Here is a 25,435-nt window from a genome sequence, read left to right on the forward strand (position 1 = left end):
TCTGTTTCTTTCAATGGGCCACTCTCTCTTTAACAAAGCGGGGAGCGTGATTCAGTGGCGCGCTCTCATAAGAAAGAAAAAAAAAAAAGCGCGCAAGAAACAAGAAAAGGAGGTATAATATATCGATACAGACAATGGGCAGCAGTACACAGGCGTGCCTCATGTCCAAACCGCCAATTAATATCCATTTAACGTGACAACGGCTTTAATTACCCTTCTATTCTTTCGGTACGCCTGCTTGTATGGATCGCGCTTTCTTTCTGAGACACCTTACTTTCCAGATTTTTTTTTTATCTAAGCAAAAACAGTGGCTGAGAAGGCAAGCCTCGTATTCCTCTTTTGTGCATCTGTTTTCTCCTGGCCAGAGTTGAGTGCCATGCGTTTCTTTGTTTCCAGCCCTGCTGTCTCCATTTTTTATTTCTTCCTTTATCGTATCTAGGAGCGTCCGAATACCGTACACGCCTGTAAGACCAGAGGCCGTTAGTAGTTTGGTTTTTTTCGATCAGTGGCTTTGGCTTTTCTTGTCTCCGTATGCACGTCATTAGCCTGTCCCACAGCTCCTTTTTTCTGCAGCCACAAGAGGGCGTTCCAAACAAGATGCGGGGTTAATTGTTGTCGCTGTTCGACGCTAATGGCGTCCACATTTTAGTGACGCGGTGACACAGCAGGTTTCTTCTTTTTTTTTTCTGCCTCGACATTTAGTCAATGTATTCTGCTTATTTCTTGTCTTTCTGCGCGGACATCTCTTGCAGACATGCGCGTGTGCGTTGTCTTTGCGCACCGCTATAACGCTTCCGTTTAGAAGGGAGAGCAATACAGATATCCGAAACGTCTCAACCGCGGAAATCAATGTAGGATTGCTTTTAGGGAGCCGACTTTTTTTTGTCTATACCGAGCAGCTGCCGTGAGGCAAAAACTAGTTACACCAGTAGATGAAGCGTGGTCCAGCTACTTGGCGGAGGCATTCGGAGGACACGGTTTGTGGCCAGCTGCTGCATTGTCCGTTATGGAAACGGTAAAAATCGCACCTAGAATTCGACATTCTGCACAATGCGCGCAGAACGATTAATTTTGCCGAAATTCTGCGGGCCTACGCGCATTCCAACTCTGGCGGATTTTCCTTTGTTTCGATCAGCAGCTCGTTTTGTGGTCGATAAACGAGCTAAACAGGTTATGGGTAAAAAAGTGGTGTCGAACACGGAATAACCGCAAACGGGTGTCGCAAAGAGCGCTAAAAATTCGAAAGAAAGGTTTGTTCTGAATAAAATGCCAGGCCGCGGTTGGCAGCCGATGTCTGTATTACGTGTGCAGGCTTAAAGTTTGACAAAATGACAAAGGACTACTAAGCTGCGTCCGAACAAGAGAGGGATGCCAATATCACCGACACGGCCAACTGATATCGGACAAAAGGCTTATTCGCTAGTGACGCAAGTTTATTCGCTTGCCATTCTCTTCAGCGAACATGAGTGATACCGCCACCAACGCGACAAAGCCCAAAACTATCTGACACCCAGGTTACGCTGACACATCTCAGGACAAAATGGAACGTGGCAGATGTCGACGAAACTATGCCGGCCGCAGATAAACTACGAAGTGTTAACTGGAATGAGTAGGCCAGTCGCCACTCTTAGCTGACTCTGAGAAGGGTCATGTGTCAGGAAAACGATATTTTTGAACCTTCCATTTGAAGCATTCAGAACTTTAGCACCGGTGCAACTCTACTATTTCCTTTCCTAAACTTCAAAAGCGGTTGACTCTCTACGCTGACTGAACAATGTAATAGGTAATGGTCACGGGTCTGCCCTTTTTGCAACTGCTATGATCTGAGTTAGTGCCACATTAACTCAAGCTGATCAGCTTAAATAGTAGGGCTGGATGTGGACCAAAAAGATTCAGCCCGATTAGGCGGACAACCTTCAATTGATGAATCGAACTTCTGCATCCTGGTACGTGAGCTAAACAATCAACAAAGCTGGTGATTTATGCACATTACCTTGCAGAGAACAAACAGACCCCGATATTTGAATTACTAGCGGCCTGTAATGACGCTTGTCCTGTCATCCTTACTTGCGTCGTCGTCATTTGCGCTGTTAAGGCAACCATGCATAAGTCACCCAAATTTAAGTTCTTGTAGGCCTGTCAGTGACACTTGCGTGTGGGGCATAACAAGTACATCAAGCTCCGTCGGACGCAACCTAAGGCCCAGCTGCGGAGGCATAAAAGCCTGTTGACGTCATCTGGTGGCACGAAGTTCCATTGTTTGTTAAATACCCGTATAGTAGCAGATGCATCGAAGAGGCGTTCGCATTGATAGTGCCTTCCTCCCTCCCTTTCTGCCTCTCTTTTCGTAATTTTCGTCCCTTAACCACCTTCCTCCGCGTAGGGTAGCAAATCGCACGTGCGTGTGTCGACCTCTCTACCTTTCCTTCCTTCTTTTCCTCCTGCTCCTTATCCCTTACCGTCTTTAGAGAGAGAGAGACAGAAAGGGAAGGAAAGACAAGGAGGTTAGCCAGTGTAAGTACCGGCTGGCTACCCCTTTCCCCAGAAAGGGGTAAAGTGAATAAAAGGTGATAGGATACTAAGAAGGTCAGGGGATGAAATCATCTCATTTTCTATGAGCAAGTGCCTTTCCTATGCGCTGCGTAGTAGTGTAAATATATTTTTAAAAATACAACGCGAGTGACGAAAGAAGTAAAAAAAAAAAAAGAAACACACACACGCAGGAAAGGTCCTTACCCTTCCTTACCGAAAATACGCCTCCTCATTATTTCGGGAACGCAACGGTTACGAGCCTTACCTTCATTTTCTCACGCGAAAAATGCCAACCCCGATCCTAGAGAAAGACAGCGTGGTTAGGGCCCTCAACGCAGGCATAATAACGTTTCGTGCGCTCTGCAGCCACTTATTAACACGCACTACGCGCCACCTCTGTCAATGCCCTTCACGCACCTCTAACATTCGGCAACCCCTACATCAAAAAGAATAACTTAATAACAAAAAACAAATCCCACAAAGATCTTCGCGCACAACCGACGAGAGATCTAGAATGCGGCACCGCCTACCAGTGAATGCGGAAACCTGTCCGCAGGCGTCGTCATCATAAAAATGCAGCTGACACACAGCCCGCATAGGTCTTTCATTGTTCAATGACCGGGGCCAGCGCCCGTCCTCACCTGCACGCATTTTTCTCCATATAGAGAGAAAAATGTCCGTTCCGCACCCAAAAAATCTCGCTGAGCTACGGAAACGGGCTTTGTGGAGAGCACTGACTGAAAGGGAGGGCGTACAGAGTGCTCCGAGGGAAACGAGTCGAAAAAAAAAAGAAATACCCTTAAAACGTGAAGGCGAACAAAACGGAAATGATGCGAGGATAGGTAGTAGGTAGGTGCGTCGTGCAACCTTCGAACACTCCCGGTGTTATACCGTTGCTGCGGGAGAAAGGGAAAAAAGCCATGGAGGGAGAAAAGAAATGTCATAATAGAAATGAAAATAAAGGACGAAAAGCACCACTTGCGGGAAAGCCGAGATCCGTTGAAATGAGGGAGCGAGGCAGAAAGCAGGATGAGAAAGAAAGAAAAAGAGATAATTCCCTTTTTCATTCCCCTTTTTTCCCCCTATTTTAGTCTGCAAACTAAGGACAGCCAATCGGTGTTCGAGGGGCAGGCTTGTGAACATCGAAAACGGTGGAGATAGCTAGAAAACATCTTTTATTTCTTTTGCTGTGCCACTCCTCTTTTATGCATTCCCGAACGCTTTCTCGACATTAAAACTCAAATGTGTCGTTACTTTCATGTCAATGATAAGTCGCAGAAACGCCCATTCGCTACATAGTCTTTTTGATTTCTCGCGTGAATTTCAAATTATATGAGAACGCAGATTCCATTGCGAAAATAAATAAAACATTGAGTCATTAGTCGTTCGCTTCACTGTGAGAATAGAAGCTGCGGGTTTTAGCGTTAACAGCGCGAGCTTTGTAACTATGTAGGATTAACAGCGCGAGCTTTGTAACTATGTAGGATTATAGTTTCGTGAACTATGTATGTCGGTTCGTTATTACTGTGGCAGTCGGCGAAGAGTTCTCAGGACGAAAACAAATCACATTTGGCCGCTGTCTGACAAACGTAGGAGTAACCTTCCGGACATGCAGTATTAAAAACAGAAGAGATACAAGCTTTCTGAGAAACGAAGCTTCGGGAAAACCCGTACGGGTGTGCTTTGTGCTACAGTCGAGTAGATTACAATTTCAACTTCCATAAAGCGCCCTCCACCTCGCCGGCTTCCGCACAACTGATTTGTCACATAGCTAGCGCGTGCCAGCATTAATTAACGTTCTCTTGCAGGAAAAGGCGCACTTCAGGATGCTCAGACTTCATTATCGTAAACCCATTTTATTGTCCCAGTAAAGCTCTGTTGATGTTTTGTTCAACTCAGCGCTGCCGCAATGCCCAGAAGCGACCTGCAGAAGATGCCTATAGGACGAACAATAACCAGCAAACCGAAAGCTCTCTCATATGAAATCTGATTATTTTGTAAGCTGTCTCTTTTTCTTTTCTTTCGCGTTTGTGCTGGATATGCTATGTCAGGAATATGCACTCCCATTCTCGGGTTCCGTTTACACAACCGAAGAGAAATCTCATACGCAATTGTGCGATTCTCGTTGTAGAACCGCTGCGTAGAAACTGCATGCGTTTCTATACTCAGTCTCACGCCAGACAAACCTGTTCCTCACAAAGGTCGCAGGCGCTGCAAACTAAGGCTATACCTGAACCGATACAAGCAACGGAGCCCGCAGACTCCAACGGTTTCCCGCATTCGAAACTGTCGTCCACAATGCACCACCGAGGATGCCTTCTCGAGCACAAGACGCTTTTTGGTTTCAGTCCTTACTTTTGGACAAAAAAGAGCACGCCTTTATTTGAAATGCAAGATTTCGGGTCGCGCTACGGCACCGAACGCAAGCAAGGCAAACACAGGACGGACAGGTCCAGCAACTTTCACATGCACCCGAAAAAAAGGAAGGCTGAAAAAACAGGGCGCAGTTTGCAGGAAATGAAGGGGGGGGGGAGAGGAAAACTAAGAAGAGAGAGGAGGTTATTGTACATCGCCAGGTCAGCACCTAACCATAGCAAAAGAAAGCGAGTCTCCGCCATCCAAAGACGCAGCGGTTCCCATGCCTCGTTTTCCTAGGGGTTACGTAAAAATTCGAAACGCAGATGAGCAGGCCCAAGGGTTCTTTCACAAATTCGCCCAAAACAAACTCTTGGCGGATAAAGGGAACAGGCGGAGGAGGGGGGGGGGGGGTACGACAACTCTCGAAACACCCAGCATCTCAGAAGGGAAAAAAGGGAAGTAATGTCCAAAGCAGCTCCTGCAAACAAAGTCGACGTGAGATGGAGACAATGTTGGCGAATCCTGTTGCAAGAAAACCTGTTTTCCTCCGAGAAGCGGAAACTCGACGGCGAAGATGAAGAATAACTGTTACGCAGAGGAAGTGACAGAACGAAAAACCGGACGGTTCGCACGCCCTCCCCCCCTCTCTCGGGAACCGTGCAAGGGTCAAAGTCCACTACAACACCGAGCCACCCTGTACGCCGCTGCCTGCCACACCCTTAGGCGCAGCGCTGACACCTACTTCCCCATCGAGGCCCATGTGTCCACAGCTCCCCCCCTGCTCCCATTTTGATCGAGGAATTCCCGCGTATATGCAAAAATCCGGACGACGCGCGGTAGCGAAGGGGAAGAAGCGAAGGCAAAACATTGACAAAAAGCGGGCGGCTCTCCTCGCTTCAGAGCCGGCAAGCGCGACACGGGATTTCGTGTACACGCGACATTCACTCCGCGAAAGCCATCTTCTGAGGTGCAGCACGTCAAAAACCTTCAAGATCGCGCCCAGAAACAGTGTCCCTAAAAAATATATAAGAGGCGAAAAAGAACGCAACCCCGTTCTTTTCGCACGCCCTGTCGTGCCCACCAAGCCTTTAAAAAATACCCGGCGAACAAAAAAAAAAAGGGGCAGCGAAGAAGGGCGGTGTCTTGAGGGGGGGGGGGGGGGGACACATGCCCCCAGTCGTGTACACACCACACCCTAAGAAAAACCCTTTCCATTCAAAGCGCGCTTCGCGAATGCAAAGCCCGTCCACAAAAACAGTCGCTGGCACGAGAAGAGAGGCGCGAAAACAGGGCCAGGGAGAAAGAGGGAAGCGACGAAAAGAAGTTGCCGACGTCGAAACAGGTTCCACGTGTAAAGACGAAAAAAAAGGGAGAAAGCCAAGACGGGCTCGCGGCGACGACCGACGCAACTAAACAACAATGGTTCTACTCTCCGCTGCATCGCTTTGCGGCACGGACAGCGTCTCTTCCCCATTTCCCTTACCCGTCGCACTGTCCTCTGCCCTTTCCACGACGGCTTCTCCCACTTTTCCCAAAGTACCCTTCTCACCTTCGCATGCTCCCGGCCGCATCCTCCTTCCCCTCCACTCCTACGCCGCGCGCCCGCGCCGAGGGAGCGGGTGGGCGCGCGCGGTTTTCAAAACGGCGTTTTGTTCCCCAAAAACCAGTTTTTGCGGGAACGACTAGCGCTCGCCCGTCGTTGCAGCATGCTGCGCTGCCGGTGTTCCGCTTTATCACGATGCGACCGCGCGCATTCTGTGTTCTTCCTTTTTTCTATGTGCGTGTGTGTGTGATCTGGTAGCGGGTTTGCAATCCCACGCAGGGCGTGTTTTTTCGGGCTGAGAGCCCCGTAGGTTCACTTCCAACTCTCCCCCTACCCCAACCTTACACCTTTCTCACCAGTTTTATTTTCTGAACAACCTCGTCGCCTGCGGAGCGTTTCCCACGAGAGGTGAAGAGGACACACCTCGTTTACCTCGTTCCTGCTTCGAAACCAGCTTCGTTCTTTTCATTATGGATAAAAAATGTGAGCAAGAAGGAAAAGAAATATATATACGTATACAAGGAACGCAAACTGAGCCCGCATAGCAACGCATCGGTGAGAACAGCGGAGAACGTCCGTGCGGCCGTGCGTGTGAAATTCCATCAGTTTCCTGCTTTTTTCCTTTTTTTTTCTGCGGAACAGCTGTCTCGTAAAGCCGAATTCACGCCGCGGATGGCATCGAATGGTCCGTTGCCGAGAGAGATGATGTCGAGCAGATGTACCGCTGAGAGTGATTTTGCGAAAAGATTTGAATCTTTGACCATGCACTACGGTTTTCTCCCTGATCACTAAGTTTTCAAATCGATCTTTTCTTTTTCTCGTAATATTGTCACGTTGTAGAGACGGTTAAGAACCAAACAGCGCCAAAATTGAGTCACGAATAAACAACGTACGTACGTCAGTATTAGGCTGGTCGGTGTATCTCCCCGGGTAGCTGTATGTTAAATATTTTTGTTAACTTGCTATAATATACCTATGCTTTTATGAAGCCGCGCTTGTGACGAACATTAACACTTAAACAACAAAAAGAAACACGTTTTTCTCACTCTCTCCATCAGTAATGTGCACTTGATTTGTAATTTTGCGCTGCATTTCATTCAACAAGCAGAAGAGAAACGAACTCGGATCACCATTGCTGGTGGTGTGGTGGGCTTTTTTGTTGGTCTCTTCTTTCAATTGTAGCGCATATATACTTAAGCATTAGTGCACATAGTTCGGCGAGGTGGTTTGACATGACTATGGTGTAAATGCGCTTAAAAGACGAGGACGATAGGTGAAGACGAGACACTCATAGCGAAATGCGCTTAAAAGACGAGGACGCTATGTGTGTCTCGTCTTCACCTATCGTCCTCGTCTTTTAAGCGCATTTACACCATCGTCACTAAGCATTAGTCACAGACGGCAAGTGGGGGTTCTTCGGAATACAACAGGCAGCTGATGCAGTAATAGTTTAAAACGTAAGCCAGAGAAGCTGGCCAGTGTGCAAACCTGCTCCTGGGCAAAGGAGGGCTGCTCCATTCAATATTTGCCTGGGTATCGTTTAATGAGTTGCTTAAACCACTGGGAAAATTAACACGACGCATGGACTACCAGCGTGCATTGGAATTACTAACGAGGGACAGATTACGGTAAAGGATGCAAGCATGGCTGTGTTTACCAACTTTGACGCGCAGCCTGCCAACACGAGCCGTGCTTTTCACAGATGGCGGTAGAGCAAAGCCCAAGACAAACACAAAATATAGGAAGGCCAGAACTGAAAGAAGCTTACTGTTTCCAAGAGGAAGAAAGGGACAGAGATAATGTCCACGTGAACAGACGTTAACGTCGCTACTTGCTCCAGATGTATTATTTCCTGGCTGTTATGTGATGCAGCGATACACTTACTGCGCATGCCTGGAATATAGGCTCAGATCCGTACTAAACGAGAAGGCACTGCAAGACGCTAACATAATTACAAGAAAACATTTACAGCTATTCGAGCGATTTACATTTGAGCCATTCGGACGTACGCAACACACTGAATCACTGTGGAGTTAAATGTATTACCAGCATTGATCTGTGCGCTCAGCGGCTATGTAGAGCTGCGCTTCTCACCACGAGGTCCTGGGTTCGACTCCCGCCAGCATTTTGATGGGGGTAGAATGCGTGTAGAATGATGGGTGTACCATGCGTTGGGCGCACGTTAAAGAAAAAAATATACCGGTGGTCAGAATTAGCGCGGTGTTCTCCATAACGGCGCGCCTTATAATCATATCGTGGTTTTGACATCTAAAACCCCAGAATTTAATGAATCGCCGTCTCTGATTACAGGTGTTTACTGCACTAGAGTGAAGCGTCAAATACAGAAAACTCAGATAAGGACAGCCACGGTATTCAACACGTGTTCGCTGCCCTGAAAGTTTAGTAAAACTGACTATAATGTGTAGAATAAAAATGGACTATGGTCTATCGAAACTCTACGAAGGGATTAGGCAGATTACACGAACCAGAGTGAGAAGTGGACTCGCGTACACCACCACTTCGTTAACGATAGCAAAAAATAGGTATGCAGTACGTAAATCGCCTTAAAACCGGAATCCCTCGACACAAATGTGGATACGAGGCCCGGAACAGCACCAACCAAATAGAAGCGGGCTGGCTCCAAATCGGTGGGCAAAGCGCCTGATATGACCCTGCAACAATAGGCCCGATATATGTATATAAGGGAACGTGAGAAAGTGCTGCGCTGAGCAGTCAATAACAACAGAGGCGGCAATATTAGGGCATGCGGCAGCTTGGATAGCAGGAGAAGCGAAAGTGAGAGAACGAACGAAAAAAAAAAAAAAAAACTCGTTCGGCCAGTTTTCCCCAGACCGCGTCGTTCGGAACCGGTCAGGAAGCGCGCGAACCGTAACGGTTCCTTATACGGGTGGCGTCTTGTTGATGTTTACAGAGTTCGACCGCCTCCCCACCTACCAACGTCAGGGCAGAACCTTTCATTGTTGTCTGCCGGCGATGAGTTCCTCTAAACAGAGTCGACCCCTCTAAACAGGGCCAAAGGACTCTGCGACGCGGCAGCTGCAAGGTTCTTTTGTTTGGCGGGATATTAACTGTCTCGCATCTTGCCGGAAGCTACGCCATTGGAAGCGCTGAAAAGAATGACACATGCCCGACAAACTCTATATTTCAATAAAACCGGTTGCCCGACGAATGCAGCATACGGACGCGGAAACACGGGGTAAATGGTTTAAGTGGTTCTGATACTATCGAACGCATGAATAATAAGTGAAAGAAAAAAAAAAACACTGTGTGTGGAGTGGACGGTCACGTGGTGAGCAACATAACGATAAACTATATGATTCAATATCAAAGGCTGTAGAGCTGTGCACGGAATATTGCGGCAGCTGCCGCTTGAAAAATACATTTTTTTTGTTTTGTTTTGTGTACAGTGGTGAGCATTACATGTCTGCTTATTACCTCGTCATCCTATCGTTCTTTATACACGTGAGCTGTCAGGCTTTCGAGCTGTTCATTTATACAGGCGCTGAAGCGGAGTGGGACGCTAGAAATATGTGTGCGATTAACAACCGTTAGCTTCAATAGAAAATAAAACTTCAGCATCGAAACACTTCCTCACGCTCTGTTGGCAGCAGGGACATCTTGACTCGCACGAAGTCCGGTGCTTAATATGGAACGCCTGAACCAGTGGCATCTGCAGTGCGCACTTTCTCTTACCTTGGAAACAAAAGTTCCCGAGTGCATTCTGAATGCACGGCTCACTTATAAATATTTAGCTGCATTCATGCAAACAAAAAAAAAAAATTAAAATAGAGCTCATTCGCCTGATTTTGAATTGCACATTTTTGATAAATGTTGTTAAAAGCTTCTCCACTAGGCAGAGAAAATGAATTGCATAAATTGCTAGTCGTTCGTTTGACTATTCCTGGAAACTGTTTTTGTTATAGTTCAGGAGCCGGAAATCGAGCTCGATTTTAACGTATAGTTGAGCAACCTTGCAATATGCTGCAATCTTCATTTTTTCCCCTCTTTTTTTTTATTTCATTTGCCCATAGGCAGCGCGACAACCCATAAGTTGGCAAATTTTGGGTCTGTGGGGTCTTGAAACATGGAACCCAATGATTGGTTTAAAATTGCTATTATGAAATGAGTTATAACAATCGAGGTTAAACAGCTATGCCAATCTTTACATGGATGAGATTCGTGACAGACATAATCAACTAGTTAAATGGCATGATCATGTATCCGATGCTACTACGTTCTTTAACAGGCTGGCGGAGCTCAGCCTCCGTTAGAAATTTCGATACGCCCCAAAATTAAACAGGATAGACACTCTTGGAGTGCGTAAATGTTACCCTCGCGTGAGTAAGCATGCTTGTATGTCTTCTTTTCAAAGCACCGGCATTGAAGTACCTAATACAGTCAACCAAACTCAACACAAAGCGACTGCGTATTGGTGAAGGTCTGCAACTGGTACAAGTGGCAGATAAGATCCTTACCAGACGACGATGGCCTCACGAGACCCCCAGTTGCCGTCTTCACAGCGATAATCGATGGTTAACGGAATGCTGCAGAGCTCACACGTGGTAGTTTACGCACAAAGAAATGTCGTCGCACGACACGCAAGCTGAAGCCGTATCTCGTGAAAGGTACAGGAAACCGTTTGTCTACGATGCAAAAACGACACGTCGTAGTCGAAAGCGGCTGCACAACAAAACTAGCAGACAACGGCGCTAAACTTGTGGGCCGGCTAAAAGCTAGGGATGCGGACGGTAAATAACAACAGGTGACAAACAGCAGCACAATGACAAAAGAACGAAAAGCATTTAAATAACACCGGAACCCTCGCGCGCAAAAGGCACGTATTTAGAGTTCGTTTCGAAACGAGAGCAGACTTAACCAGAAGTTAAAGAAACAAGACTGGAATACAAAGCTAGCCAGCATTATCTCGACTCGATGCGGAAAACAGGTGGTCGTGAGGTGTTGTCAAGCTCTTCCTTTTTCTTTTGACTGGTCTGCTTGAAAAGCCTAGGCCATGTTTATGCATCTCACTTTTTTTTTGCAACGATTGCACTAGGTCGCAGACAGCGCAACAAAAGATTAGACGCGGTGTAGCTTCGGAACACACAGTGCGTCGACTTACAGTCTTAGACAATGCGGCCTAGAGCTGCTGACATGTGGCACACGTGCAGTACACGTAGACTATATAATATGTATATTTTAATTCTTACCACACTGACCATACATGTTGAATACGCATAGCAGCAGTTGTGGAGGGAGGGAGAAATAAGTAGCCGGTGTCAGTCGTGGGCTTCTTCAACACGTACCGGTAATGATGTAGCTAAAAAGAGATACTTCAAAACCAGTAGCAAGACTTTATCCGCCATCGTATTTCATCATATACAATAACCCATATGTCCCCATATAAGTCAATATTATCACGTAAAAAAGGCGCTGAGTAAATTGACACTTCCTTAATAGTGAGAATAAATAAATTCTAGGGTTCAATCCCGCCTTGTTTATAATGCCACAGGGACGTCGTGAAGTTAGAAAAAAAAAACTCTCATACACTTAAATTTACTCCCGTTCACAACAGGTCTAGGGATTCGTGATTTACCGAAACGCAACCGCTTGTAGCTTTTCGTCTAACTTGTGATGTTTCGCCATTCGCCAGCTTTGCGGCGAGTTTAATTTAGCCGATAGATATGCAACAGCAGAATGAATATATACTTCCGCGTTTCAACCTTCTCGTGTGTCTCAGTTCAAGCCAGCCCGTAACTGGAGGACAACGGGACTTACGTCGAACAGGTAAGAAGAAAAAGAAAACTAGACAAAGGAAACGTGTTGTCCGTTCTCATGGCGAGACGAATAATGTATTCAAAACAAAGCGTCACTGCAAGCGACAATAGGGAACGGCGAAGACAAAGTATCACTGAACATATCCTCCCCACAGAGGCGAGGCCACGTAACAGTCTGGTTGCCCTGGCTCCGGTGCGACGCCAGACATTGTAAACAAGTTGACCGGTTATATTCTACGCACGCATCTGTTGTCAGGCGTTTTGATGCCCGTTGCACCTGCTTCCTAGAAAACGGCGCCTTAGAAAAACAAGGGATAGGGACCGAAAAAAGCAAAATAGAAAAGCAACGACACTATACTAGCTAACCAAAAGGCCGGCTGCTTTTGAGAAACGTGGCCGACTGTAAGAGCGCGATAACATTTCATGCTAAAGAAAAAAATAAAGTCGTCAGGTAAAGTCTATTCAATATTCGAGAAGGCTTGTTTTCTTTCAGCTGGTCGAAGAGGAGACGACAGAGCTTCGAAATAAGTTTTAGCACACGTTGCAATGGCTTCGATTTACGACGCAGCGATGAAACAGACAGCTTTCTGCGTGTATTTCAGCGCTGGTGAAGACGATACATACTCATGTCGCAGAAATGCTTTGAAGAATACTTGAATGCTTGAAGAAACACTTTGTAGTCTCACTTGGTTCTGCACAGTTCGAACTTACGGACAGGGTAGAGAAAGAGAGCGAAGCGATTAGTAAAAGTCAGGGATGTTAACCAGGCCGAGCCCGGTTGGCTACCCTGCACTGGGGAAAGGGTAAGTGAAATATTAGAAGTAGGAGAGAAGTTCGAAATTTGCACGGACGCGCACTCGACCAAGTGTTCGTCGTCCACTTCATCACACGTGGTCTTACAGGCTGGTGCATCTCAAGAAGCACAGCAGTGATGTGTCGCTTTGCCTGCGACTACTGTGACGTTTGCATCTGGTGCAAAGGGGCCGCAACGTGTTGTCCCTACTCTGACGGACAGCCCTTTTACTGACGATGTCAGTTGCACATCGTAAAGTTATATACTTACTGCTCTCATTAATGGACGTGATTCGTGCGCTTTTAGACAGCAAGCACTCCAGGTCGGCTCACAGTGCTATGTATATATCTACATTCATGGCACATACACTATAGTGTACATATTCAATACTATACTCGAATATGGACCTTGGGATTTGTGGGATTACATACAAGGGCAATAACTTCAGTGGATCGACCGCATCTTGATGCTGGTTCCGCAACGACGTCATAAATTCGGGAAGAGTTCGAATAACCCCAACTTATCACATTCTCACCGTGGTCCGAAAAGCTCTGTAACGAAATGCACTCGCTCCGTGCTTCTCGCCGGCCACAAAAATTACGATAACAAACCAAAACGAGAAACAAAACATCAGCATCGCTGCCTGTTCATGCGAGGCTAGGAGTGTAGAATTCACTTCCTCGAGAACGTTCAAGTTTGATCCCCCAGAGATAAGGTACTGGCAGAAAAGGGTGTTTCGATGTTTGTGTCACGCTCTCGGTCACTGTAGAGAGACTGATTTTTTATGTCCAACATTGCAGCTGTGACGTCTTGTCTTCAGGACGCTGACGGAATTTTTAAATTGCCGCGAGTAGGTCGGAAAAGAATTGGATGGGCTGCAAGTCAGAGAAGTTACTTTTGTACCACACTATCATGAGAGCTTGCTCTTTGCTTCTTAAAAAAGAGATAAGAAAAAGAAAAAAGTCAATTTCATTATGGAGGGCAGGTTTCCAAGCAAAATCTGCAGCTGGACCAAAAGAAGTTTGGCGTGTGTTCCGCTGAATGATTCTTATTAGAATCAGTTAAATTCGCGCACGTGTCTTATAAGTGCGCGTGTACATATGTGCTGTCTAGATTAGAATGTAATTGAATGTATACCCGTATATGGACGCGTTTGCCGGGATCTTCAAATTCCGTCGTTGTTTTTCTGCAGTGCAAGTTGCTTGAAAGACTGACAGCTTTAAAAGGGCTCTTGAAGTTGAGGGTTTGTAGGTTCCCATGTGTTATGTTGTGTAGAGCGCACAGAATCCAGACCTTCACACGGGAACGTCACGAAGTGTAAAAGTCTTTTAAAGACTACATGAAGGTTTGGTGTTGCAATCAACTGATACAGCTTTGCTATAGTGATCTGCTATTGAGTTATTAAATAGCCATCTACTGGGTTTACAAGACTGGCACAACTTTCGAAAATGTTTAACGCTATAGGCGACCTTCTAGTCGGCTGTATAAGGAACGTTCAACTAACGTAAGCCTTTTAAGCAATCCTAGTTAGGATGCATGACTATACGAAATGGTTGAGTTCAACAAGGATAGTTGTGTTAGCCTAAGAATGCCTTTCATTCCCTGCTAAGGCGTGAATTACCCTGTAGGAAAGCGCAGCTGCGTAAAGAATTAAACATAACAATAAAGAGAACGATGGAATATATGCCGAAAATGGTGATAGCGCCGCATTTCCTGCCGATACTGTGAGCACTGACTTCATTAGTGAACGCTTTATGCCCTATAACTTCTGATCAATAAGTTAAGAGAATGAGTATTGTTAACCACGCCACTATGAACAACGCGCATACTCTTATACGCCCACTGGTTTTGATGTGTCGCTGAAAACGAAATCCAAGTTTTATCCCGACTATATTTGCATTTAAAACGGATAATAAAAGAAAGCTATCTTAACTAAGCTGAAACGTATGTTACGCATACAGGTGCTACCGCGTTCATAGATGCAGACATCACATGACCCACCTGAAGTGACTGCCACCAATCGCCGAACAACCTGCATCAGGATAGAAGTCCAGAGAGGAACACGCATATAGTCCGTCAGTCCGGTCACAGTCTTTGCACCGCGCAGTACACGGATAGTCATCGCGGCACCAAGTCCTTAAGTCAGATACAACTTTAGATTTGTCGTAGTAAAGTCCAGTTACGCAAACAAGGGAGAAGGTGCTGGTGCACTCCATTTTCTCTCGTTAATTAGGACGGGATGGCTTCACGGTTTCTGCCGAAGTTGAGCTTCCAAAGCACGCGGTAATCTCTTCTTCACTTTAGAGCGACACATCGTCGAGGGGACGTATGGTTCACCACACACATCAAAAACCTGCATTTTCTTGGTACTGATCTACTATGGCTGACCGTATGTGAATAAATAGCAAGCTACACAGAGGCTCCTTGCGGTTTAGTCGTAAAACCCGTTTTGAACAAGCAGGACGATGAACTCGAATTGTGCGGCTTATTATAGGAGCCAAAATACCTTTACGGCAGCAAAAACTGCTTTTCGGAAGAAATTTCATGGCGAATCGTCAGTGAGTAGAGCGAAGAGACGCTTCAAAGAAAGCGCAGAACGGACAACCGACACCTTCCGCCAATTCTTCGCAGCACAACGTCAAACGATGAAATCGGAGAAGAACCGAACCAAGCGCCGAAGAAGAAAGTCCCGTCGTAGATTGGGGTATGTACCTTGGCGTGTGTGACATGGTGAAGCCGTGCGCCTTCAGACTCCCTTTCCCGTGGTGCCGATTTATCGCCGCCGATCACCGGAAATCCTTCGCTTCGCTGAAATTTCTTCACTTGGCCGAATAATAAGCCCGAAACGAGTGTTCATGGGCCCAGAGGAAGCATTGACAGATGTAGCAGTACTCGCAGACGTTCACGGAGCCGCGAGAATCATGGACATTCACTTGCGGTATGTCCGCGAAACGCGCGTTGTGCACGTCACCACACGTCACCACTTGACTGCGCCGAGGGGCAGTCCAGAAGTTGTTGTTGCCCCGAATTCCGCGAGAGGGATACTTTGGACGAATGAAAGAGCCCTGATCGCCTTCTGGCCCCCTTCCCTACGCACCCTTTCTTTTCCTCCCCATTCCGATTTGGCTCCCTACTCAGGCGTCTTTTTTCCTCCTTTCCAGCGTGAGGCGCTACTTCAAGACGTGAGCCCGGGACAAGTTATTACTTCTGTCAGGTGAGATTTCACCTCCTTTCCCTGCCTCCTTTTCTTGCAAGGAATGGCTGAAATGTTTCCCATTGCACCTTACCGAGCCCCGCCTTCCCCGTTGCACCCTTTCTTTCTTTCTTTCTTTCTTTCTTTCTTTCTTTCTTTCTTTCTTCTTTCTTTCTTTCTTCTTTCTTTCTTTCTTTCTTTCTTTCTTTCTTTCTTTTCTTTCTTTCTTTCTTTCTTCTCTTAAACTTCTACTTTTTCTTACATCAGCGGTATTTTCTTCCCTTTCCTCCCTCATTTATTTTAAATTCCACGTAACCTTCCCTTTCTTTTTACGCCGTCGCCAGTGCTCACCTGCTTTGTCTCCCGATTTCGTCTGAACCGCTGACGTCATGGTTGAACGGTTCACTACTCGGACGTTTACCCGGTGTTCTTTTGTTTTCAGTCACGTACTCATTACTGCGTACGCATCTCTCTCTCTCTGCACGAAGAGATTCTTTTCTTTCTACCGCAATATTGGCGTTTGACAGCGAAAGAGACAAACGGTTGCTCGAGCGAGGTAAAGAAAAATGATGGGTTTTGTGGATGCACAATAGTGAGGCTTCGCAACGAAAAAAAAAAAAAAAAACGTTCACACTTTTCAGTATGCGGAGTGAGAAGCGGCGGCACCGTCGTTTTAGAAATTAGCCACCTTACGCGGAAATTTCAGGATCCCTTGAAACTGTAAAATGCGGTAGTGAAACCAGCGCATGTTTTACCGAGCATGCATTCTCTCAAAGTACTTTTCCCGATAACGCTATACGCTTCCCTGCAGACCTGCATTAATAATGTACTCCTGGTTAGTATACGCCTAGGAGAGTACATTTTGTGATTGGCTGCGCAGCATCAACAATATTTACGTGCGCAGCACGTCCGAGCGTATCGGTGGCCGTCAATGTATGGGAGGAGCCTCTAATTGGCGGTGGTAGCATGGGCTGTGGCAACATAAGCCGTTTGTGTATTGGAAACAGCAGGAGCTATATTAGTAATTGCCGCAGAAGCAATAGAAACAATGGCGGAGGTGGTGGGGTGGCAGTAGTCGTGATGAAGAACTAGCCCAGACTGAGGAGCCACCTTGGAACAGACCAGTAGTATTACTTTATAGGTAAATATAGATTGAAGCCTGTGTGTAGTGCGGAAAGTCTATGCCTTAAACACCTAAACGTGCCGACGCACATACACATACACCACAGAAGGAAGTAAGGATCTATAGCTCTCCAGAAGGAGTAATAAGGGCTTGAGAGATCGCAGTCGTCTCTGCTACCGATATGGCAGACGACATCTATTACAGTGGCCACCGCTATAGCGGTGGCCACTGTATTAAGGGTGTATCGACCTACTACCAGCTATAGCCGGTAGTCGGTCGATACACCCTTAATCTCTTTTCGCATATAGGTGCCACTAAGCGGGGCATATTTTCAGTAGTATTCCACTTGCTAAGTTGAACGTATACGTGGAACGAATGTCATTGGGCGTCGTCTCTAGTCCCTTCTGTCGGCCCTCTTGTCACGCACTGCTACTGTATATAACGCTTTTAATGTCGTCCCAGATATTGGAACATAATGGCAAAAATGTTTCACTTAGTGGAACTTATGTTAAATGAGATTAAGGGTGTATGCAAAGCTTGGTGTGCATTAACTGTAGTTCGAATAGAACATTCAAGCAAATATCCGTTGCGATCTCGTCTCTGTCTCACTTCCTTCGGGGAACCAGCGCTCGCCAGGAGGCGCCACAGAAGTGTGAGTGGGCAACTGAACTATATTGACAGCATATGGGAGAGACGCCACGAAAATGGCGCGAGATTTTGAACGTTAAGAGAAGCGCGCCGCCTAAGTTCGTTACAGCCCTAGGCGTGCAGCCAAGCTCTGTCCACTGCCACACGCGTTGAGAGAAGCGCACGCTATAGCAAGCCGGTGCATAGTCAGCAAAGGAGCTGGACACACGTGCCTCAAGATGAGCGGTAATTTCGCCGACGCTAAATCGCAGCACGCGCTACTGCACTACTGAAAACTGTTTCGTTCGCCCGCTAGGCTGTGTTACGGCGCTGCTGTTTGCGTGCGGAGTTCCAGCGTTGGTCGCGCGTAGTCCGATGTGGAAGTTAATCAGTTAAGTCGGCAACAATGACCCCTCGCAACTTCACGTCTCTCGTTATTTGCTCAAACGTTATTCGTCTAGCTTATCGACCGTCCACAGTGCCAATAGGATAAACAGCTGCAGTATCGACGATTCGCTAATCGTCAAGGTTGAGCCACACTTCAGCACGTGGAGTCGCCATGCGTCTCCTAAATATATCAGCCCAGAGCGCAACACGCTGAGAGCACAAGGAAGAAGTATTACACGACGGCGAACAGGAGATAGAGAAATGAGATGAGAGCTATCGATACGATAGATAACTAGACGCAACCTTTCGGCTTCAGTGAAAGTGGCCAGCCGACCGGGCAGACGATTCAAGTCGGAGATCGCATTGAAAAACTTATCTCATCCGAGACTGTGGCGGCACTTGGAAATCTCGCCGAAAACGCTACAGCGCGGCGCACGTGGCTTTATCGTTTCTCGGAACGATGGCTGGAGCTCGAGGAGGTGGGAGGGGGGGGGGGGGGGATACAGGTTCTTATGCTAACACTGAGGGCGCTTTGCAGCACGAGAAACACAGGAGCATACGAGTAGATTGTTGTAGCGTGTTTCTTTTCGAACCTAAGCAATGGGAGCGCTGAACGAGGAAATGATAAGGCAGATACGATGCAGGCGCTCCCCAGCGATAACCCAAGTCAGTTTCTTTAACATCGTACTTCAATTGCAATTCCAGCATGATACTTCAACCGCGATTCAGCTACACGAGCTTGCCGGTACGCTCATATTCAGAGCGCGTATAGCCGCGTCGAGCATCTATAGCCGTTGCTCGTTTGAATTAAACAGGTTGTACCAATCAAAATTTTAGTTTTTCGCAAAACATAAAAGATGAATATTAAAATTTCGAATTGGGCCTGCGTTCCTTGGAGCTGGCGGACAGTAAAACACAACTTTCCGTTCTTCGCGGGGAGAACTATAAGAAACGTTAAATAACCGCAAGAATACGCCACCGATGCTAATTCTCGTCCTGGCGTATACAAAAACACCTGCGGGCCCGTCCCGTTACGTTAGGTTGGTTTAGGCTTGAGAGATTTCATACGCGCACCCATACTTCCTGTTTTCACATCGCTTGAGCGCGCGTGTGTGAATAAGGCTACATAGTTAGCGCTATAGCTTAGCCGAGCGTTACGTTAGGTAGTCGAATGTAATTAGGGAAGTTAAAGCTAGAGATGGAAATATATATGCAAGGTTCACACTACAGCATTGCTTTGCAGGGCTAAACTTAGCCGATGTCGTAATCGTGACAGGCATTCAATGAAGTTCTAAACGTTATACCGCGCTGTAGGCGCCTTACAGGCTGGTGGTGTGAGCACACTGCGTAGCGCAGATAGAGTTTCTACTCTCACTCGGCGGTATACGTTCAGGATATACGCAGTCGTCAGCGGAGGAAGTGCAAATTCAGTTCGTAATTTCAAGTGCACGCTTGAAGCACTGCTGTAGTACTGAGCTTATATATACCAAAGATGAACAATGGGTGATTAGACTCCAGCTATATAGGCCGTACCAGAGCACAGTATGGTGGTTTCCGGATTCGGTGCAGAGAGAGAGAGAGCTCGATGTTACCCGACACTGTGAGGCGAATTGATACAATTGAGCTCCAAGAATATGCAGCTCGTGTTGGACGCGTATAAGCAACTCATGGTCTTTTTTTTTCTTCTTTCTTTTTTCTTTGGCACAATTTCTTTCGTGCAACGCTTCGATACTAAACATCGAGGACAAGAAAGAGTCGATTCGCCGAGCAGGAGTATCGAAAAGCGGCAATAAAATGTAGTCGTCGACGACTTCAACACAGCCTTGCGTCTTCAATCACTGCCAGCGGAGGGCGCGGTAAAAAAAAAAAGAATGCGAAAGTAACAACAACTGACAGTGGTAATTTTTTTTTTCTTGTGTTCCTCCAATCAGGTAAGCTTGGAGGTTGCACACTAACCACGAAATCAACAGCTCTGAACTCACCTTCTTAAGTCAGCGAGGCAAAGGGCCAGTCCTCAGACATGGTGAAGCTCCGATCGATGTTTCACTGCAACAGAAAAAAAAAGGTCTTCCTTTACTCTTGTGCGGAAATTCGCCAATGTTTTTCATATTTGAATGTCGCAATATTTACGCGCTTTTAGTTTTTCTTGCACTGCAGAGAGGAGTAGCTGGCACGATTAAAGGCATCAGCATCTCATTCAATTACAATATACAAAAAAAAAAAGAAAAGAAGGGCGGAGGGAAGTACAGCTTAAGAACCAATGCAAACAGATGCAAACTACTAATCATCAATACCTTTTTATTCGACAGAGACAGAACGTGCACGCGTTCTAGTCACAATAAATAAGCAACTAAATGAAATAAATAAATAAATAAATAAATAAATAAATAAATAAATAAATAAATAAATAAATAAATAAATAGAATGTCACTTTCGTCACTCAGAACGCTGGCGGGGTAAGGAGCGCCCCCTACAGCATCGCAGTCATCGCACCTCAAACGTGCATGAGATGAGACCGACGGGAAACCGTCGGCGTTTGTCAGCGACCAAATAAAGGGTTACATGAAGTTAGCTTGACGTTCACTGTGCATTCTGCTCAGACTAGTGTGCACACCTAAGGATGAACCCATGGCATGTTATGCACGCCGCTGCAAAGCAGTCTGCATAACACTGCTTATGCCATCATCAATGCTCATGCCATCAGCGGAAGCCAGAACGATTGCCATGGCTCCGGCAGAACCAATAGACCAGAGTGGGACGGCGCGTATACACTTGGATTTATCGATTTTGCAGCCAAACGCACTGAGGCGTCTCTGCAGGCCTTCTAACCCTTCAGGCACTGGCTGCGCATGCGCCGTTGATAGCAAGACAGCACGGCGACGCCTTCGCTCGATCGTGCTATCACTCTAAATATACTATAGGATCTCGAAGTCTTTACGAATCCTAAGACACTCTTTCAGCTGGGAGTCCCCTTGGAGGATCTAAATGACATAAATGCGAGAAGCATTTCAGTAGCATGCATGTAACAGCTCTTGAATGAATTAATGAACAATATATTTATTGAAAAAATATATATTGCAGTAGTTATTGCTGGAGAGGGTTCGGGCTTTTGAGAACGTGTGTTGAAAGTTACACGCGCGAGAAAAGTTAATGTTTATAGGGATGATAATTAGGTGTAGGCCATATTTTGCGTACCTTTTTTCACAATATTTGAATTAAGGCTCGGTGCTCGTTTAGGAATGTAGTACGCAGCCTTCTAAAAATGTAGGTATATGCGCAGTTCAGTCGGCTAGTTTAGAAAATGTTGAAGACGAACCTTGTGCCACTGTTATTACTCAAACTAAAGAGTTCTACATTGGCATACATGCATCATCGGCTTCAAGGACAGTCTCGCCAAGTGATCCCCAACGGGCAATGTATCCGATCCTTTAAAGCATTTTACAGCGAAAGCTGTATATGGCTAGACGAAACGAAAAACCGTTCTTCCCATGTTTAGATAAACGTCCCCATTGGCTGCAGCCGTCAGTTACGTCGTTTCTCTACGTCGCACCCAAGCGCGCGCGCCATTGGCAGCGCCGCTAGTGACGTCATTCTCTGTGTCGTACCTGCTCTGCCCGCAACGCCGGCTCCTCGACTCGCCGTTGTCGCATGCGTTCGATATCTCGAGATAGCTCGGCGTCGTGGTTAGCAGCATCCGCCCGCGATTGGCGCTTGCGTTCCACTTCGCGATTTCAACGTGGACGTTTCGTCACGGCCTGAAGACAAAGTGCCGGTCGAGAAACTCCCGCCAAAGCAGGCGTTGGCCCCGGCGAACGCGTTCCCGCCATTGCCACGTTGACGTTGCTCTGCCCGCAACGCCGCCTCCTCGGCTCGCCGTTGTCGCATGAGTTCCATATCTCGAGTTAGCTCGGCGTCGAGGTTAGCAGCATCTGCCCGCCATTGGCGCTTGCGTTCCACTAGAAACACAAACATGTAACCAATAATTGAGAAACGCTTCAATACAGCGTCGGGATTAACCCACTGCTATACACCTGGGCCGCACGTTTCAGCTTTTCAGCGTTTCAGCGTTTTCAGCGTTTTCAGCGTTTCAGCAACAATCTGTACGGAGTGCTTGGGCGGTGTTTTTTTTTTAGATTCAAATTAGGAGTTACCTACTAGACTACTTGCTTGATGATGGTGAAGATCGCTTCCTGAGTCGCGGGGTAACGAAATTCTTGGAGGTCTACATTTAAGACATCTTCCATACTGAACTAACGGGGTACACGTTTATTTTATATATTTACTTTGAGCCACTGAGTTTTTGTGAATTGTAAGGACTGCGATGCGTCAGTAGTAAGAACTGTGTTCCATGTCTTGAATTAGTTTAAACTTTAGTTATTTTATAAAGCGGGCCTTACGCGTCACATTACTCTAGCGGACACAATTTTGCTTGGAATAGAAGCTACAGCCACGAAAGCCAATGTTTGTGTCACCGATGTTGGCGCGACGCGCCGGTGCAGCCTCGATGCGCTGTGTCTGCAGTAAACACGAAGTGGTCCCCGTTTATGTTCGTGGTGAGAATGTACGATTAGCAATGTCACTTGTTGCCTTCTCATTTTGTCGCCAGGCAATGTCAAAGACACGCACCGCTGGAAACCCACTGACCATTTAAGCCTGCTGGCACTAATATTAGCGCTCCCGAAATAAATACCGGCTAGCTGTATATTATTTTGGCACTGGAAACATGTTCCCGGTCAGTCCCATCTGCGCCTACAATACGTTCGAATGCACACGAATGTTTTGTCCGAGAAGCTGTAGAAATAGCTGAAAGGGCGCACGATTGCGCCTGCCTGAACCCAAGTCGCCTTCGCTCACGCTCGTATAGTTTTCATGAAAAAAAAAAAAGAATGACAGGGCTGTGTTATGGCTTTTCTAGTTGCGTCAATAAGCCACGCAAGAGTGAGGACGGCCTTGAAGCCTTTATTTTTTTGGTGCGAAAGCGTCAAATCGCTCAATGAGCGAAAAAGCCGCCGTCCCGCGTCTGTACAGCAGCGGAACGGCACCTAAATTCCTATTGGCGGCGACGCCACGTGACGAGCGCGCCTCGGCGGAGCAGAGCGGGCAGAAGGTGCCACCTGCTGCAGCAGTAGCGCGCCAGGTGTTGCGTGAGGGGAGAGGGCATCGCCGCGACGTCATATCCCCCTCGCTCTCGTTCTCGGAAATCTGTGTTATCCGAACACCACCTAGATAGCACAAGGCCTACGCACAGCGATCCATGACGTCATGATACCTGGCCCGACTACCATGGAATCTAGTGGGGATGCGCCCGCGCATAAGCAACAGTAATTTTGACGTCACCGGTTTCGTCACGCCGGCCGTGGCAATGAAAATTTCGGGCCAGGTAGCATGACGTCATAGATCGGAGTGCGTAGGCTTGTGCTATCTAGGTGGTGTTGGTTATCCGCGCATTCCTTGCCCGCGCAAGCTCTCACCTGCGTTATAACTGCGCCTCGGTAAGGAAAAATCAAAACGCGCCAAGCGTGTCAACGCGATCGCTGGCCCGCGAGGAGTCCATAACTCGAAGGACCGCCCAGCGGCGTTCAATTGACCATTTATGCTTTCGCATTCACAACTCATGAGAAGGGGCTTAGGTGTGTTCGGATTATGCTACTGAACTTTTTAAAAAGTACGGGCCTGGACTGTAGGCTTTGAGCATGCCAAAGTGCTTGCTATATGTTTTACATCCTCCTTCTCTCATCATCGTCACCCATCATGCGCCTCTTTCTTCCCTCTTTCTTTCCCTCTTCCCCTTCCCCCAACGCCGAGTAGCTGGCTAGAGGAATTTACCTCAGGCCGACCTCTCTGCATTTCACATCATTAAACTTCTCTCTCTCTCTCATGCTTCTCCCTGCTTATTTTTTTTTCCACTTAAAAGTACGTCTCGTACTTCAGCATAGGTTCGCATATTGCCACTGCTATTTAGAATGGGTGGCATCCATGAGGCTGAAGAAGCGTTAAAAAAAAGCGCTTAAGAATAGCACTTAAGAAATGAAAAGGAAAAGTTCCCGCTCATTTGCATCATCTTTACCTCGCTCATTTGCATCATCTTTACCTTTCAGAAATGCTTCGCGTGACACAAATAATCATCAAGGATGGCTTCTGCCTTGAAATATTGTTCTATCTGCTATAGAGTATCTTCGTGCTGTACAACGTTCGGGAATAAAAGTAAACGTACGCGAGAAAAATTTAAATTCGGCGCCTTCTTTAAACGGCCGCAAGCTTGTTTGCATTTGGACGCAACACCTGCCTGATAAGAACGATTACGGACGTTACATATATTTGAGTCGGGTAGGGAAGAGGTGCTAATTTCTTCCTGATGTTAATTATATGTATATATATATATTTATTTATTTATATATATATGGCTGTGAGTGACGTACGTCTGCTTCCTATATATATATATATATATATATATATATATATATATATATAATTAACATCAGGAAGAAATTAGCACCTCTTCCCTACCCGATTCAAATATATGTAACGTCCGTAATCGTTCTTATCAGGCAGGTGTTCCGTCCAAATGAAATCTTCCTGATGTTAATTATATATATATATATATATATTTATATATATATAGTGCTGTGAGTGACGTACGTCTGCTTCCTATATATATATATATATATATATATATGCCACATTGATGATATTTTCAATAAGTTGGAGTTTAGGAGATGTGGGCATACTGGCCGATGCTTAGTTTTATTAAAATAGCTGCCAAAGCATGCTTCCAGAATAAAAACAAGAGTGACAGGATGTATAAAGAAAGGACGTTAAAATCAGAAATTTTGCTGCGTCAAAGCATACAATTCCCACGAATGTGCACACCGCAGAGCCCAGCAGGTGCATGTACATTTCGCGCAAAGATCGTGCGCACAGCCGCTGAAGTGCACACGCTGAACAATGCTAAATGTACAGATGCACCTACGTTTTGACTTGGAGTTAACGCGTACTGTTCAAGTGTGAACTCTTTTGTAAGAAACTGAGGTATGAGCGCATTTATAAGCGTTACGTTGAAATGGGAGAACACTTATTTCTTGTC

General features: G+C 46.4%; 1 protein-coding gene across 1 annotated transcript in view; it reads right to left on the minus strand.

Moving 5' to 3' along the window:
• The window catches only part of LOC119466368 (forkhead box protein P2-like), a 402,756-nt gene that overhangs the window by 335,043 nt on the left and 42,278 nt on the right, over window positions 1-25,435 (minus strand). Inside the window, exon 2 of the mRNA XM_037726879.2 lies at window positions 20,334-20,397. The gene's annotated coding sequence lies outside the window, so the exon portion shown is untranslated. The remainder of the gene's footprint in view (window positions 1-20,333; window positions 20,398-25,435) is intronic.

The sequence above is a fragment of the Dermacentor silvarum genome, chromosome 10 (assembly GCF_013339745.2).
Source record: "Dermacentor silvarum isolate Dsil-2018 chromosome 10, BIME_Dsil_1.4, whole genome shotgun sequence".
In the NCBI taxonomy this organism is placed as follows: domain Eukaryota; kingdom Metazoa; phylum Arthropoda; class Arachnida; order Ixodida; family Ixodidae; genus Dermacentor; species Dermacentor silvarum.